We start from the raw sequence: 19358 nt of genomic DNA, 5'->3' as shown, positions 1-19358 counted from the left end.
AGCCCCTGATATTACCGGACACACCACATCAACCCTGGTACAGGGTAGGAGCGGACCTGTGCGAATATGCTGGCAACCATTACCTAGTCGTGTACGATGCATACTCCCACTATCCGGAGGTTGAGGAGTTGCATGGGACCACGACAAGGGAAGTCATAAATAAACTCTCGCGGGTATTTGCACGTTATGGCATTCCACACGAGCTCTGCACTGATGGTGGTCCCCAGTTTACAGCCAAGGAATATAAAAACTTTGCAGTGATGTTTGACATTGAGCACATCATCTCTAGCCCCTATTATCCGAAATCTAATGGACTCGCGGAAAAAGGGGTACAAATCATCAAGAGGCTCCTCAAGAAGGCAGGGTCAAAGGAGGAGTTTTGGCTTGGCCTCCTTAACTACCATGCAGCTCCACTGGAAGACGGGGTCTCACCATCCCAGTATCTAATGGGTCGACACAGGAGAACACCACTCACACACCTTTGCTTGGATTCACCACGGCAGCTATCAAACCATCGAAAACACAAGCAAAATATGAACACAGGACAGCAGCTCCCGCCGCTCCACCCTGGAGACACTGTTCGTATTTGGTCTGGAAACAAATGGGGCACGAAAGCTAAGGTTTTGGACCTTGTGGGCCCCAGATCGTACAGAGTGATAACAGAGCATGGAAGCAAATTCAGACGGAACCGCCAAGACTTACGGAAAACAAAATACTCTAGCAACTCAGCACCACAGCAGCTTCACCCTACTGTAGTTAGCAACGAGGGTGAGGGGAGTCATTCAGGACTGCAGAGCAACCGATGCAAAACGGGCATTCATGAGCGTTGACCTTCCCTTAGTGACCGCAAGACCAACAGCAGCAGCAAGGGAACTATGTGCTCCCCCTAGACAACTAGAAGCACCCACAGCATCATCGCCCATACTGGGAGCAAGGGCTGCCAAAGAATGCCTTCCTCCCGCACCAGCGGGAGTGTCGGGGGAAGGTGAGCCTAGAGCGTCCTCCAGCCAACAAACCACCGCGCAGCCAGCTGTGCAGGCCTCAAGAGGTTCAGCAGAGACTGCTATAGAACACCGTTATAATACATCGCCGCGGCGGTCATCAAGAATCAGAAGACCTCCCCACCGATTGGGCTACCAGAATTAACAAGTCTCCTCTTGCACCTTATGAAGGACTTACTGTGTAATCAGCTCGTAATTTTAAAGAAAAGAGGATGTATCGGTTACCGCTAAGATCGTCTATGTACGCCACCCACTCTAGCAACGCGCTCGAGCACTTCCGGTGCGCAAGTAATAAACATCACTTCTTCCATGGCCACTTTACGTGTCGGTCTCGTTTCATACAATGGGGAACACAGAAATATGTTTCATGTTTACTACATCCTATAATAGATAATATATGTTATACTGAAGCGGATAAACATTGAAGTGTGATTAAAGAACCAAAAAGAGGCGACCTCGTTGTTTGTTTTTCTTTTTCTTTTTAAACCACACCATCGATGCTGGTGAATATAGACCAGAATTTATAGCGCTAGCAGGCGGCCGCCATGTTAGGCCGACCGAGGCACCTCAGTGCGAGCATTTGCTTGGGGGCTGCTGAAACATGCTGGCGCACAACACGGTGCACCCCGTTTGTGGCTCACAGTAGCGGGCGATGGTAGATTCGCAAGCGCTGCAGCCGCTCATCTTCTCTGAATGTCGGAATGTGCATCTTCTTTCATGTGACTAGATTTTCGAACGGTGGAATTGTGCCAGAGAGCTTGTCAAACTTCGCGAAAAAGTTCAGAAACATCATCTGTAGATTTGAATAGTTGCAACACCGTGCAGTTGACCACTCTTTTTCTTAGAACTGTATCATATCAAGAAACGCCTTAAATATACGCACTTACCCATGTAAATGGCCAGAATAAATCGCGTGTGCTGAACCTTTCTTTTTGTTTTTCTGAAAGGCAGCAGCGACACTTATTTTCGTGCCGCGCTAGCGTCCGACTTTGTGCTGCACAATGGATGTTTCGTGCTCTCTCCCAAACTTCAACGGGATGAGTTTAATTAAGCAATTATGCCAGTTTTTAACGCAGAATGCTGTAGCTGAGAGTGCGTGCGGTTTCTAAGCGATATTTCTGCGTCAACATGGCCTGGCCTAGTGTCCGAAGTCTCTTGAAGCAACGCTAGACGCAGCTCGCATGCCGGCCCCCAACCTCATTGCTGTTAAAGAGCAGATTCTGCGAAAAAAAAAAACAAAAAAACGCGGTCACATGTGACCGCGTTTTTTTTTCGCAGAATCTGCACAGGTGCTTTGGATCGCGATCAAAACCGACGAAGATTATGCTTGAGTCCGATAGTGATTAAGTTCGTTCCTGACCGAGCTGCGCATACGCGTGCACTTTATCGCGTCATATGCCTCAATCAGGATATACTTAACTGCAATTAAAGGATAGCGCTTCCAATCACAAGATCCCAGTCACACGGACACTTTCGATCGCGATTGAGCCGGATCAGGATTTATCGTCTCGGCCTTCCTTTGCTGTCACAGTAAAACTTCGTTTTTATGAAACCACACGTAGACATGCCTCGCGGCTGTGAGGTTCAGAATACATATGTTCTATGGACATGAATTTGTAAAAGTGAAATAGTTCATAACATCGAGGTTACCTGAGCATTTTGAACAAATTTATAGCCAAGGTGGCCGCATTTTGGATGTGGACAACAAGTTTAAGCACCCGCGTGTTGAAATTTCCGTGCATGTGAATGTTATTAGAAGCTTGCATCTAGTCGCCTGCGGTGACGCCTGTAAGTTTTCAGACGAAATTGAGAAACATTTGTTAGTTGGCTTCGCAGTTTCAAAAAAAAATTACACCATCTCCCGCCGAAGGCGACCATGAGGCGATGCGAAGCCGGAGCACTTGCATGATCGCGTTCCGTTGGCGTTCGCTGGGCATGCTGCCGACCTCGCGTTGTGGAACGCGAAGGGGAACACTACGCGCGTCGTGTCTTCCCTCCAGCCTGGCCGTTAATTCTCACAGGGCACGCGGGGAACGCGGTCGATAGGCGCGCGAGAGAGAGGCAGCGTAGGAGAGGAGAGAGAGGGGGAGGGGACGCGCATGCGCTGACCCCCATCGCGCCGCTGCACAGGAGAGAATTTCGGCATGTCGAGCCCGCATTTCAGAGGAGCCAACCGAGGCAAGCGCTGGACTGAACGCGCGCAGCGATCTACCACATGAAGGAGAGGAGACTAGAGGATGATGATAGCGTATGCGTCGTGAGAGCAGAAGCGAGAACGCAGGAGATGCGCAAGCAGGTGCTGGTAGAAAATTGGAGAGAGTAACGCGCAGCTGTTGGAGAGAGGCAGGGAGGAGAGTTGCGCATGCGTAGTGTGAGCGCGGACTACTACGCCGCGTGCGCATTACCACGCCGTGTGACATACCCCCGAGCAAGAGATGCTTCGCATCTAAAATATGTGGTGAGGTGCATGGAGACTATATTTCTCATTAAGCAGAACAACACCAATGGCGATACGGAGAGAAACACAAAGTCCATCACGTTCTCCACGTCTCTATACGTATCGACCATTCAAAAGCCGAAAGGCCTAGGACATAAGTGGCATGTTCGCGGCTGGGAACTTACAAAATGAAAAAAAGAAACATTTTTTCAGGACGGCCCTGGCCATATTCAAAGAAGAAGAATTTGAAGAACAATGCAATACTGTACATATAATTCAAAAGGAACGAAAAAAAAAATGCGGTACATATACTTAAAGAAACAGAAAAAAAGGAGAGAAAGAGGAAAAACAAGAAGATAAGAAAATAAAAGGGAGATAATGTATGCTGCACAAATGCATACAAAGGACGGAGAAAAAAAAAAGCGAAGGAAAAATAGAATCAGGAAAAAAAGAAGAGAAAAAAACGTGATAATATTTAATTTAACAATTAGTCCCTATTAGGAACGTATCCTACTATTAAGTGTTCACAATTGAAATCAAGCGTCGAATGCAGAGAGCCTGGGCAGGGGTGAGGAAACCGTAAAACTAAAAAAAAAATATGTCAACACAGATGCACAACAGATGAAGACCCCAGTGGAAAGACTTCAAGGAGAGGACTCCATGAGGGGCAGGCAAGTGAAGGACTGAGAACAAGGAGATGAAGACAAGAAGAATCTGATTGTGAGTCAAGACGAAGACAAGACATAGTGTGTGAATTAGTTAAGCGTTACATATACATAACAAATTCCCTGATTTTGCCGTACCCGCTCCCTTGGCTGTCGTTTCGCTGGTGGTAGTACTCCCTCTTTCTTTTTCTTCTTTCCTTTTTTCTTTATCAAAATTTTCTTCGACATACCATGTCCTATTCTTTTTATTTAAATTCGGCAGCTCGCGATACTTCGGTGCAGCAGGCAGGGCTTAACTCTTTATTTTCTTTTAAGTAATTTTCAATTGCCCAACACCACTTTCCGTCTTTCTCATTTCAAAATTCGTCGTTGCCGTTCTAACAATTCAGTTTATTTTTTAATCCAGCAGGTGCTCGCGTTTCGCCCCATGCACTTGCCGTACAGCCGTTTGAATGGTAGAAAATATGGCCTCCTGTGCAAGAGCACCAGCTCACTTATTGCTTCTTGAAATGAAGGGCCTTGAAAACGCCGAGAATACACGCTGCACCAACACAAGCCGCTCGCGTTACCGTGAACTTCGCACGCCTGTAGCATCAGCCGCTTCCTTTTTCGCAGATTGTTCGGGCACCCAACAGCGGCATAGTGCCATCCGAACGAGTTCTTATATATTGCACTGCCGTTCCGAGTATGCGGCAAGCAAGCCGCTGATACCACTACTGTCTAACAGTTCAGAAAGCACTTACACAAGCGAGCACGCTACGCAAACACGGCGATTATCTCCCAGGCAGCGCCTGGTGTGGAGAGTAGCGGCGCAGTTGACACTCGGGCTACGAGGCTAAGAGAAATCTGGTCTATGTACGTAGGTTCTAAGTACATTATTGTATTGCATATCGATGGAAGCCCAGCTGGTATACTTCAAGAAGCTTCCGTTGTTTTTCACTTCGCTGTCAAAGTGAAGACACTGATAACTGTTTTACTATGCTTTCTTTACACTTACACTATTACATAGCGAAATAGAGGAACGCGTATGCCAAACATTTATTACCACTGCAATATGCCCAAAAATCAGACTGTTCTGCTGTTTCTAGCAGAAGTGACTCCGAGGATGATGTCAAATCGTGGAAATATAGTTCGGATCACAAAAAACAGCAGAAAGAGCCCGGATTGTAGTCAGGTGTTGATCAGTACGTTACGCTTTCTGGTACATCAATTTTTTACTCCGATTGAAATGTCGTGAGTACGTTGGTACTATTACATCTTTTATTTGAAGTGTCTAACAGTACGTGGTAAAAATTTGGTGACATAATCTTTAACCAGTAGAGAGTAATGGTCAGCCTTAGAAAGCTACCCAGCCGTGATCTCAGTGTATACTATTGCGTAGGTAAGCGATCTGTGTCCCAAGGAAAGTCGGCGCTTTGGGCATCTTTTTCATCGCGGAAGTGACAAAGAGAATTTTTGTTAACGAAATTGAGTGTGCGTGGTTGCAAATCCTGTAGAAGCAGTCTTATGCCAAAGATGATGGTTCTTGGGAGATGGTCACGGCCGCAGCGATGGTGAATTTCATTTGCCTGTTGATCTGTATGGGCATCGTTGAGCTACGACGACTACACCTCCCCAAAACAAGTACATTCAGAACACGTTCTACCGATTGACGAAGCAAAGAATGCGAAAAAGTGCTAAGACAAACTTGACGACTGGACAAATGACACTTGTAACGCCTATTTTGCCCAGTGGCACACCAACCTTACAAAAAGAATTTTTTTTTACATCTTAGAGGTTTCCGACTTGGTTCCACCTATTTCGATAATGCCATATATTGAAGTGTGAAGACTTTTTTGCAGCTTACAAGTTTAGAATATTTTTATTGTGTTCGGTGAAGCCATGCTTTAGGATGTTTTGATGCCGTAGTGAATGCTGCCTTTTGGTATCTCGTTTTTTCCTGTGCTGTTATTTAGCATAATTTGCTAAAATACCCATGACTCAATAGCAAATTTATTCCTCGTCAGAATTATGTTTACTGTATTGGTGTGTTTCAAACATTTATTGAGGGAAAAATATACCCGTGTAACCTGACGGAATAACGCTGTTTTTACTGGGCAGAGAAAAATATTTGTAACTCATACGCTTTTTGAGCTAGATCATTCAACCTTTCCTATAATATAGAAAGCTGTTGAGCAATTTTTTTATAGCTCGAATGATTTTTCGTTTTTTTCTGTCATGTTGGGGGCATAACATTGAAAATTTTCTGTGCACTGTTCAATAAACCTTGTTTTTCATTATGATTCTTGCATGTTATACCTTAATATGAATTTTTCGAAACAACACCATTAAACAGTAAAATCACTTAGCTTCATATTGATATAACATAATAGACTGTATCTTGTAGTGTCGGGCTAGTGTCGGGAGTCATCAAGCGCCATCTCTGACGCTCAACCGAAACAGCGAACGGCCTCGAAGATGCCACGGTTGCTATGCGCCGGACGGTACGGTATGTGGAGAGAGCGACGCGGCTCAGGTCTCAGGTGGCACGCGGGCTTCAAGTATCCGGGCGCGGGATCTACCCGGTGGCATGGGAAGCTCGGCACGCATCGCGGTACGACGCATATAGGGCGTCGCCCACTCATGTAGCGTTAGAGTTAATAAACCCGTTATAATTCAACTCTACAGCGCATCACTATAGAACATGGTGTCAGAAGTTTGAGCTACGATACCTCACGTCGCCAAGTGAGTGCTCATCAAAACCTCCAGCCATGACTGAATCAGGAACTCAAAGCGATCAGCGCATCCAACTCCAACCCCCTCAAGCCTTCATCTTCATCGCCGAGCAATGGAGTGCCTGGAAGCGAAGGTGGGAGCGTTTCCGAACCGCCAGTGGTCTTCATCACCAACCAGACACTGATCAAATCAACTCATTGATCTACATCATGGGTGACAAAGCTGAAGACGTCCTCACGGCACTTTGTCTGACAGCCGCAAACGCGAAGAAGTATGCCAAAGTCATCGAAGCCTTCGACAGTCACTTCGTCGTCAAGAAAACATCATCTATGAAAGAGCGCTCTTCAATCGCCGCATACAAGACGAAGGTGAACCAATGACAGACTTCATCACAGCTCTGCACACTTTAGCCGAGCGGTGCGACTACGGCGACTTAAAGGACGAATTAATCCGTGACAGGATTGTCGTCGGCGTGCGTGACCAGAAGTTGTCGACGAAACTTCAGCTTGAACAAGACCTCACACTGGAGAAAGCAGTACTTTGCGCAAAGCAGTTCGAAGAAGTCCTCAAGCAGCAACCGCATATTCATGCGGCCGGCTCCCCAGAAGGAACAGCTGCCATCGATCGCCTACATACAGCTAGCCAACCACGACGCGTCGACAGCAAGCGCTAACCAGTTGGGCAATCCCAGACTCGGCGTTCGTGCGACTGGTGTGGTAAACAAGAAACTCACTCCAGAAAAGAATGTCCCGCGTCAAAAGTGTACTGTAAGAAGTGCCGCAAAAAGGGACATTTTGCCACGGTATGCCGTTCATCGCGAGTGCTTCATCTCCAATCAGGCAAGTCTCCGGAAAATCCGAGCTTCCTGGGAGCAATCAGAAACGGTGGAACGACCCCGTGGAGAACGCAGCTGTACGTCAACGGACAGGAGGTGCAGTTTCGATTGGACACTGGTGCGGACGTATCAGCCCTGCCGGAGGATACATATCTCAACCTCAGCTCATCAGCGCCGCTGCGTGAGTCTGATAAATTCCTCATCGGTCCCTCTAACGAACAGTTAGACGTGCTGGGCATGATAGAAGCAACTGTGGTTTATAAGGGAGCAACCACCTCGGAGAGATTCTACGTTGCACGCAACCTCGGCGAGCCACTACTGGGCTTAGGCCTCATAGAGAAGCTCGACATATTAAGGCGGGTGAGCGATCTGTCAGTTAAACACAACTGCGACGCTCTACTCGAAAGATATTCGCAACTCTTCTCTGGCCTCGGTGAAATCGAGCATTCTTTCACCATCAGACTAAAGCCAAACGCAGTACATTTCGCCATAACCTCTCCGAGGCGCATTCCCATCCCGCTGCACGACGCTGTTGAGGCTGAGCTAAAGAAGCTGGAAAATCAGGGAGTGATAACAAAAGTCCAAGATCCGTCTCCTTGGTGCGCGCCAATAGTTGTCATACCCAAGAAGGATGGTGGCGTCAGGCTCTGCGTGGACTACACTATGCTCAACAAAGGGGTACTCAGAGAGCATCACCCCATTCCAAGCGTAGAACACACGTTAGGACTTCTCGGAGGAGCGAAGTATTTCTCGAAACTAGACGCGTACTCCGGATTTTACCAAATCAAGGTGGATCCAAAGTCATCTGAGCTAACCACCTTCATCACTCCTTTTGGGAGATATAAGTTTAACAGGATGCCCTTTGGAATCTCATCAGCTCCGGAGCATTACCAAAGGATGATGAGTCACGTACTCGAGGGCTTGAAAGGAGTCGTGTGCCACATAGACGACGTGCTAGTGTGGGGAGAGACCAAGCAGTCCCACGACGAGCGCCTTGCCCTGGTCCTCGAGCGGTTACTCAAGGCAGGTGTGTCGCTGAACAAACAGAAGTGCTCCTTCTACCAAAATAGCGTGAAGTTTCTGGGTCACATCATTGATCAAAACGGCGTGCGCCCAGGTGAGGGTATGATTGAAGCCATCGTTAAAATGAAGCCGCCAACCAACGTGACAGAGATCAAGCGCTTCCTCGGGATGACCAACTTCGTATCTCGGTTCATTCCGAATTTCGGTGACATCGCGCATCCGCTGACATAGCTTTTGCGCAAGTCCAACCATTTTGTCTGGGACGCCGCACAGCAGCAGGCTTTTCAAGAAATGAAAGAAGCCTTATTCACGACCCGTCCTTGCTCTCTATGACCCGAGGCAACGACTCATCGTCTCATCAGACGCCTCAAGCTACGGTCTGGGAGCAGTTCTGTTCCAAGAAGACCCCAGTGGCAATCGGCGGCCTGTAGCGTACGCTTCAAAAACGTTGACCTCAGCTGAAGCAGGCTACTCTCAAATTGAGAAAGAAGCTCTCGGAATAACGTGGGCATGTGAGAAATTCAGAGACTACCTCATCGGGCTTCATTTCAAGATAGAAACGGATCACAAGCCTTTGGTGCCCATCCTTTCCACTAAACCCATCGACAGCCTAACACCCAGACTTCAGCGTCTTCGTCTGCGCATGATGCGGTATGACTACGAGACCACGTTTATACCAGGCAAGCAGCTCATCACAGCCGATGCTCTCTCTCGTCAGCCACTCGCAACGCAGGACTCCGGAGACATCTCAGGCGAAGTATCAACCTACGCAAGTGTCGTAGTGGGCCTTTTGTCGTCGGAGGTGGCAAGCCTAGAGAAAGTTGCCATGGCGCAGAAGCGTGATCCGACATGTAAAGCTATAGAAGCCTTCACGAGAAACGGGTGGCCAGCGCACAAGAGCAAAACTCCGAAAGACTGCCGTGAGTACTGGCAATTCAAGCATGAACTCACAGTACACGACGGCGTCCTACTAATGGGCAATCAGCTTATCATTCCTCAATGCTTACGGAAGGCAACACTGAACGCCTTGCACGAGGGGCATGAGGGAGAAGTCAAGTGCTCGCGACTTGCCCGACAAACGTGCTGGTGGCCTGGGATCACAAGGGACATCAAAGACTTGATAGAAAAGTGTCCCAACTGCATAGAGCATCGACAACAAAGGAGCGAGCCGTTAATGCCGACGGCACTCCCGGACCGACCCTAGCAACGGCTCGGTGTCGATCTCTTCTACGCGAAAGGTTCCGCATATCTCTTAGTGGCTGACTGCTACTCGCGCTACTTCGAGATTGCGCTCCTCGAAGATGAGCGGCCTGCAACAAGCATACAGAAGATGAAATCAACCTTCGCGCGCCACGGCATTCCAGATACTGTTGTAACTGACAACGGGCCACAGTTTCATCCCTGCAATACATCCGAGTTTTCGAAATTCGCGAGAGAGTGGGGATTTAAACACGTGACATCAAGCCCGAAGTACCCACAGAGCAACGGATTCGCCGAGGCGGCAGTGAAGATCGCCAAACAGAAGATAGCCAAGGCAGCTGACCCCTACAAGGCTCTTCTGGCGTACCGTGCAACACCGCTAGAGAACGGCTATAGCCCAGCAGAGCTACTTTTCGGCCGGCGTGTTCGCACCACAGTTCCGATTTCTCCACACATGCTGAAGCCGACGCTCGCAGACAGCCAACGACTTCACAAGACCGAGCAAGGAATCAAGCAGCGCCAGGAAAAGAACTACAATCGTCGCCGCGGTGTCCGTCGTTTACCAGTCCTGAATCCAGAGCAGCAAGTGTGGATAAAAGACCTCAAACGCAGAGGTGCCGTCCTGAGACAGGCTGACTCGCCACGCTCATACTGGATCCAATGCGAAACGGGCACTGTCCGCCGCAACAGGAGACCCCTCGTAAAAGACAGCGCAGGTATGGCGCTAGAAAATCATCCGGCATCGCTGGACATGCCATCTCGTCTGTCGGATCGGGCACTAGGCATGAAGCAACCGGGAACCACGCAGTCAACACTGGCCGCGCCATCACCACCATCACCCTACGTCACCGCGCATGGGAGAACTGTGCGCCCTCCTGCACGGTTCCGTAACTGAAGGGGGGAGATGTAGTGTCGGGCTAGTGTCGGGAGTCATCAAGCGCCATCTCTGACGCTCAACCGAAACAGCGAACGGCCTCGATGATGCCACGGTTGCTATGCGCCGGACGGTACGGTATGTGGAGAGAGCGACGCGGCTCAGGTCTCAGGTGGCACGCGGGCTTCAAGTATCCGGGCGCGGGATCTACCCGGTGGCATGGGAAGCTCGGCACGCATCGCGGTACGACGCATATAGGGCGTCGCCCAGTCATGTAGCGTTAGAGTTAATAAACCAGTTATAATTCAACTCTACAGCGCATCACTATAGAACATATCTCTCATATTATACATAACACAAAATATAATTACTAAAACATACAAAATGTGGCCAATTATCCCACGGCCACGAAAGAGTTAAGCTCTGGAAATGCATCAGAGTTCAGTATCCCAGCTAGCCCAGGAAACTGCTTTATCCACTTCTCCGCGATCGGCCTACCGGTTGCACTGCTTCCGCGATCGGCCCACATTTGAGCGATCGACGACGTCAATGCATGACGTCATCATGCGACGTCATGCAGTCGCGGCATCGCGTGATCACGTTGACGTCATCACGACGCCACAAATTTGGGCGATGTGTGACGTCTTGATGACGCCCCATGATGACGTCATTGCTTCCTCGGAGAAGTTCACGCGGCTTTTTCCTGCTCGCGTGCGGACGCCACAAATTGAGCGAGTGTTCCTCTAACAGCTCTGTTGCAAAAACCAAAACAGACGAAAAGTACGTATACGGAGACGCGCACACCCGCACAATGCACATGTATGAACACGAACATAGGCACACACACAAAAAATCCCAAACAGAAGTACGCCTCAGGTAAAAACATACACATGAACACGCAAATACACAGTACGCAAACACATGTGCACACGCGATGGGAAACACGCAGGGCTTAAAGTGAGAGGGGGGGGGCAGGGGGGCCCAGTTCCCCCTCCGTTTTTTAAGGAGGTGCTGGGCCCCTCCTTGGAGGTCAACTGTTTCTTTGTGGCCCCCGTTTAACAAGCGCTGAATTTGATTTTTTTGCCAGTATTGATTTGTGCGGGAAGCTATAACTCTCCAATTTTCCGAATAATGATTTAATTGCTATCACTCGGTTTATGTGGTACGAACAAAACAGGAAACCGAATATCGTCGCACTTCTGCATGAATTTGCACGAGACACTGCACACAACGGGTTACCACCATGTTCGACTAAGCGTCTTGGAACAGCATACTGTTTCACGAGGCACCCGAGCGTGAAGCTACCTGCTCGTGAATCAGTAAAGATTCACCTTGTTGTCTGTAGGTTACCACTCCATATTCATTCGTTTATTTCTGCATTACGAGTATGGTGTAATGCTAAGTACGCCGGCATTTTGCTTACCTTTCTAGGCAGGTAAGTGTGGAAATGAAATATAGCGTTATCGTGGGACTAAGCAGCGTCCTGCTGGACCTGATAAAACTTTTTTGCATTGATTCATTCATTCATTCATTCATTCATTCATTCATTCATTCATTCATTCATTCATTCATTATCGTGCTGTGGGTTCTCAATGAAGCGAGCCAACTAATGAATGCTCTGCATTGCAGCGATAGTGGTTTGAGCTGACATATCTTCAACCCTTTGCATGCCAAGTTTTTTTTTTTTTTTAAATCGCATCCAAAATACAAATTTCTTTTCATGCGTGATGGGATCAGCCCAGTGAATAAATGCCATAAATGCACTCGGATTAACATATTTGTATAACATTAATACGCAGTTGCTCAATTGTAGAAACAGCTGGCTTCACTGGTGCGAGTTGCGACGAAGCGAACTTTCACGCAGAATCACTCGTTATATATATATATATATATATATATATATATATATATATATATATATATATATATATATATATATATATATATATATATATAGGCCGCCGTCTTGACGGGCCCCCTCTCGTATGAAGGGAGACATTAAGCCCTGGAAACACGTCTGCAGAAATGTTCACGCATGTATGTATGTACATTCCCGTGGGCGCGAAGACAGACACGGATGCACAAAGGTTTCTTAGTAGGAGAATTCAACAAGCGGCTCATGCATCTTTGGAGTTCACGATTTTTTTGCGTTTGATTAGGCATCGAAGGCTTTCGCCTTAGTAAATTCAGTTGGAAGTGTCACCTGTGTCGTCGTCATCGAGTCAGCGTCTTCTTCTGTATGCTTCCTTCTAGAGGCAAATATGCCTTCACAAACACACCATCTAGGCCAACTATAGGCTCCTCAAGCAAGCACAAAGGTGAGTAGAGCTACGGCTCTTGCATTGCAAATATTTCCGCACGAAGGGCTAAATGCACACACAGAGTTCTGCTCAGTAGTACGTGAGAGGTTAATAATTTCATTCTTAAAGTGCGCTTTCAACAAAGAAGAAAAAGTCGTTCCGTAGAAACACTAGATATTTGCAAGTGAATGAATATTCACACGTAACCTTAGTTGATGTGTTACGATACGCCGATAAGGTGTGAATGAGAATTGGGGTGCGATTCTTTTAAAACGCGGCAGTGTCGGGGTATCAGACATGTGAAATCTGTCACGTTGGCAATAGCCGGTAAAAATTATTACAGAGGGCAATGGCGTAGCGAGGAGGGAGGTTGCGGTGCGGGGGCTTCAACCTTCCCCCACTTCGCGAAAAATTTTTTCAATTTTGCATGTGTGTAAACGCGCACACATATAAGCACACGCACGAACATACATAAAGCAAGGTTGAACCCCCGTCCCACCAAAAACAATTTCTGGCTCCGCCCCTGGAAGAGAGAACCAACTTCTGGACTTGAGAACATGCACACCAGTGAGCAAAAGTATACGGACCACGGTAGCGCGTGCCATAATGGGCGTCTGTGCAGTGTAGTGGCGAGCCATCGCTATGGAGAGCACTGCTCGCCACTAGACGGCGCGAACTCCCATTATGGCACGCACTCCGGCAGTCAGTATTATTTTGTTTGCGGGTACACTTCTGCAACATTACGGACATGGTAAATATGCACACAGCACCAGAAGCTTTTGCGAAAAAAAGCGTCTGCTAATTTTTAATATATAATAATTGTTTTGGTTTCACGTCCCAAAAGCACCATATCGTTATGAAAGACGCGGCATAGTGGAGGCTCCGGGAGTTTTGTCCGCCTGGTGTTCTCTTACGTGCACCTAAATTTAAGTACATGGGCCTCAAGCAGCCTCCACCGAAAGCGTGGTCGCCGCGGCCGGGATTCGATACCGCGACCTTGGGATTAGCAGTCGAGCACCATAATCACTAGACCACCTCGGTGGGTTGCAACACTTCAAAAACTGCTATTTTCTGCAGAATGGAAGTAATATTTGACTATAGCATTCATGTGCAGCATTGTCCTAGAGAATACAAGCGCGCTTTCTTAGAGCATTCAAATAGTTTACACTGCCGCAAACAAAGCGACTTTGACAGAAAGGAGAATGTAATTCTTTAACTATGGGAATATGCGATGTAAAAAAGCTTACACTAAGTAGGACGGATTTCTTATAACATAAAGCTAAATAAACAATTTCTGTCTTTTTAGCCCCTTCCAAATGCATCTCCAATCAATAAATAGCTCAGTTTCGGGTGAGCCCAACGAATAAGGCCAAATAAATATTTCAGTATTGATGTATACTCACAGGTGTCTAGCACGCATTGCCAATGAGCAATCTCAGCCATACATGCGAAAGCCATAGCCATACATACGAAAGCCATGCATGCCTCATCAAACGCGAAAATTGACCGGCGTCCCGCGTCGGCATCCCCCGTCGGCGGCGTCGACACGAGTGATGCAAAAAATAATCACGTGATGACGTCACCTCATGACGTCACAGGTCGCAAAACTTTGTGAGGTCATAATGACGTCAGTGGGACATCACATAGTGTGATGTCACGTGGTGACGTGATCACATGACATATTGCTTGGTCAAAGGTGGGCCGATCCCGGAGGCAGTGCAAAGCGAGGGGAGGTGCAGAAAGCTTACAATGCCTCCGATCCTGGAGGCATTGCAAAACCACGTTATACCTGCAGAAAACTTCTGGAGGGGTGCGCCGGAGGGTCAACACATTGACTTGAAAAAAAGAATGGAGAAGATGATGTCTATCGCCTTCGAGTCGACTGGGGCGGATGCATAAGGGACCCTGTCAGTTTTTAACGCTACAGCGTTAAAGAGCTCGTTTCGCAGAAATTCTATCGTCGGCGTCGGCGTCGTTGGTTGTGGGCGAAAAATCATGTCCGTGACCGAAAAATCGACAAAGATGCAAATAAAATAAATAACCAAAAACAAGCGCAGTAAGACCTGCGTAGGAAGCAGGTGTTCCACCACAGAGTCTAGCTATTGACTGAAACTGCTTCGGAAGAAAACACTACATAAATGTCATGTAGTGGAAGGAGTCTCCTTAACGCATGCAATATTGCGTGGCAGAAGCGTAGAATCGCGCAAGGCGTCAAAACATGTGAATTGCGCAACGAGTGGGTGTTTTAAAGGGCCACCCATTACAAAGCGCTCAGATCATCAGCGGCAAAAGCATCAACAAAAGTGAGCAGCTGCGTTAGTTCGCGTGTTACCTTACGGACGCGTAGTGGGCCCTTCGCCGATTCGCAAGATGAAGAATTATGGCGTAGTGGGCACTTAACAACTGTATTCGCAGTAGGCATTCTACGATAGTTTGAAACTGCCAATGTTACGCGCACAGCTGTTCTTTTCCTTACGGGAGAACTGAGGCATGCACCGAGAACCGAAGCTAGGCTAGCACTTGAGAAGAAGATGCGCACGGGGCCCGATTACGCTATCGCGTTCTACTCTTGAAGGCGAAATTCAAGCGTCCTCCAAGTATTGTGATCTCTCTTGTACTAGGAGGCAAACGTAAGCCATCAAAATCGCGGTTAGGAAATGTCAGTTTTCCAAACATGAAAAAAAAAAACCAGTTGGCATATCCACAGAAAAAGACAACGAACCAAAGAAGAAACTGCATTAACATTCGTCATTCAGCTTAATGACGGGTGAAAGATTAAAGGTGACTCAGAAAAAAAAAACACTGAAATGTCTACATCACAGTGAACTGACTAAAGCATAAATAACACCACCGAGAAAAAGTCAGGGCATGACTCAGTGAAACTGAAGGCTTGCTTACGCATATCCCTACGCTTTTGCCGTTAAACGACAAGAAAAAACCGTTAACGAGAACGGTTAAAATAGGCATAGATCTCGTTTAATCACACAGTAATAAACGTCTACGTTTTCTGTTTAATAGTACAAGATAGATAGATAGATAGATAGATAGATAGATAGATAGATAGATAGATAGATAGATAGATAGATAGATAGATAGATAGATAGATAGATAGATAGATAGATAGATAGATAGATAGATAGATACTGTTATTAGCGAAAGAGAGGACCGAAGGTCAATGATGAGGAGATTTGGGAGGGGGAGTAAGCACACACTAAATCACGCGCGCCAAGCCGCTGCTAACTCCAAAGTGGGCTTGTGAGAAGCTCATGAGGGTTCTCGAATAAGTCCTTTTCTGTTCATGGTAAAATTTATTGCGCGGACAGTTGTCAGGGACGCAAAGACCAACTCGTCCAACTGTCAGTTTTACTGAATGTCCTTTTGTACCGCTTCGAAATCAGGGCTTAGAAAAGTGGCGTTGTTCCTTCAAGAAAAGTGTCGTCACGGGCGAAGCTCTGGAAGTGACGGGTGGGCCTGACGAACACTCGACGGCTGTGCCAAACGCTGTCGTGGCCGTAGCCGAAAGGACGGACAGATGGATGGACAGGGCAAAGCCTTTCAATCTTGTACAAGCGTTGTCCCGTGTAGTGATTCGAGGACGCGAATAATACGCGTCTAGCGCCCGCGTGGACGACACGATGTGCAGCTTTTGATGTAGAAAGCCTGCCCTTCAGTTTGATCATAAACCCCACCTCACAAGCTCGTCACCATGATACAAAAAAAAGAAAGACTTACCGCTTTAGCACCGCTATTTTTGAATATTCAGTTCGATTATTTGCACCGCAAATGTATACCACTGGAAATTCTATAGCAGACCTTTATATGCACTAGGCCATCGAAAGAAATAATGCCTGAAATATATTTTAACTAGGCATAGAGTATACCGTTAACACGGCTGTTAATTTGCTTCAGACGCTAAACGCAGGATTTCAGTCGAAATTTTTTTTCGTTTGTTTGTCTGTTTTAACGACTCATGGTGAAAGTGTAGAATTTAAACAACTGTGAACCGGAAATTTGCCCTATCCATACGAGCGCGCGAAGAGCTTCGACAACCGCAGGTTAATTCGAGGTAATGAGGAAAAGCGTTTTAGTGTTTTTCTTAATATGTTACCGATCGATCGCGCACACCAATTTTCTGTGCGGCTACGCAAATTGGGCCAGTGTGGAATCGCAACTGATAGTTAGGACGGTTATGGTTTTGGCGCATCCTGGGAGAGGGGCCGAAATAGTGGCTTACTGCACTTCGTAAAAAAAAGAAACAATTATCAGACGTTGGGCAAAGTGAAAAGACAGGTGAAAAGCACAACGGAATTTCATCGTCGTAGGTCTCGGCAAATAAAAAAAAAGGAAAGAGGTGTAGTGTAAAATGCAAATTGTAACACTGTTCTGCAAACAATAATATCAGTAAAACGAATCATAAATACGAAGAAATATTTCTCGTGCACAATCATCATTGAGTAGCACACACACACGCGCACACACACACACGCACGCACACATACACACGCACAACCAGACACACACAAGCGTGCATCAATATAACCGCGCGCGCGCGCTCGCATCCGTTGCAGGAACATAGTAACAATTGCGCATTCCAGTCTCAATAGAAGCTTACCACATAGCAGAATGTATTCCAGCAAGATTTCCAAAAACAAAAGAACAACGACAACACTAACATCGGTAATAGGTAAAAAAAAAACATAGGTAAAAAGCGCAACAGACTTCAACGTATGTACGAGTATAATCACCAAATGCGAATTTCGGGCCCTCCTCACGGGGTGCCCGCGCGCAAGCATGCATCAAAGCAGGCTTGCACGTGGGCGCGTCATAATGTCGTAGCCAGATGCGCCTTCATATGTCCCGTTGAAAGCGTGAACGTACTATCGGCGTCAAATGCAACCCGTACAGCGGCAAGCATTCGCAATGGTATATAGTGCGTGCCGTCCAGTTATCATGACAGGCGCGCGTATCAGGTTTGACAGCACTTCGCATAAGCGCGCCTGTCCATGATGATAACTGGACGGCACGCACTACACCATGTTCGGGTTTCATTTGACGCCGATAGTACTTCCCAAGCAAAACATAAATAACTAACTAAATAAATAAATAAATAAATAAACACGTTAAGGCAGCTTCTAGGGTGCTAAGTCTGAAGGAAGTGCGGCGCACGGAGGCCTTCTTTGTTTCTCTTAGGTTTTCTCTTTCTTTCCGCCTCTCTTTCTTTCTTTTTTTCTCTTTATTTCTATTTATTTCTTCCCCTATTTATCTATATATTTTTCTTCCTATTTTCCGTGTTTTACCCATTTTTCGCTTGTTTTTTATACATGCTTTCGCCTGCGTTACGCCAAGCAATGACAGCATACGACAGCCCGGACGCCCTAAGTGCTCCGCACTTTTCAACATCAGGGCTCTCGAAAAACAAGAGGAAGAACACATCTCCATGGGGCGAGCGCGCGCTCAACATGCTACAGATGGTTATGCTATTCGTGGTTTACCCTGCGTTAGGCCAAGCGAAGACAACATACGATGACAGCATACGAGAAGCCGGGCCCCTAAAGTGCTCCGCACTTAAAAACAGCGTTCCTGCGCCGGGCGCGAACTCACCGTCTTTCGTTTTCCAGTCTGGCCGAGCCAGCCGCAACGACGAAGAGCCAAGATTCGCCGCCGATCGGGGCACTCGTATACGCAGCGTTCGATTCACAAGGCGTGCGGATCACTACGCAGTGTAGCGCACCGTTCGGCGTCGGCCGTGAGTTCCTCGGTTGGAACACCGTGGCTTCGCGGAGGCCCGCCGCTCTTTGTCTCTGGGCGCGGGAAAGGATGTGCGGGGTTCCGGCCGGTTGAAGAACGGACACATAGGCATAGGCAGGGCGACAGTTGTAAGCGGAAGCAAAACGGCATCAGGCCGGAGACAGTCTTCCCCTCGTTTCTGACGCCTTTGACATCCGCCGACGGCCGAGCAGGCGCACGTCAGCGCCTCTCGAATTACACGAAAGCCAGCCATTCCTCCTCGTCGTCAAGGCCACCTTTATACGTGACGCCGCCATGCGCTACGTGAGAGCCGACGCTGAGCTTGATATAAATGGAAGGAATGTTCGACTATGACTATTTATTGCGCAACAAGCTAGCTGTGATTGGCCAGGAATTGCATCACTTGCGCCCGCTTCCCACACTCTTTCGTTAGACGTTCAGGACACACTGGCGCAATGTTATGTCGGTAACCGGACGCTTGTTTCCGCTCCTTTCGCAGTGACAAATAATGTAAGCTTCTTTTTTTATAAACTGAACCATCCGATGTTGTTCTTGTATAT

The 19358-nt window shown here is 47.4% G+C and overlaps 1 protein-coding gene across 1 annotated transcript in view; it reads right to left on the bottom strand.

The window, feature by feature from the left end:
* LOC119400987 (uncharacterized) overlaps positions 1-19042 on the bottom strand; it is a 95087-nt gene extending 76045 nt beyond the window's left edge. The window contains exon 1 of the mRNA XM_037667870.2: positions 18652-19042. The gene's annotated coding sequence lies outside the window, so the exon portion shown is untranslated. The remainder of the gene's footprint in view (positions 1-18651) is intronic.
* Positions 19043-19358: the final 316 nt, after the last annotated feature.

This window comes from Rhipicephalus sanguineus, chromosome 1, assembly GCF_013339695.2.
Source record: "Rhipicephalus sanguineus isolate Rsan-2018 chromosome 1, BIME_Rsan_1.4, whole genome shotgun sequence".
NCBI classification, from domain to species: Eukaryota; Metazoa; Arthropoda; class Arachnida; order Ixodida; family Ixodidae; genus Rhipicephalus; species Rhipicephalus sanguineus.
Note: the sequence above shows the minus strand (reverse complement) of the source record. Positions and strands in the feature narration are given on the sequence as shown.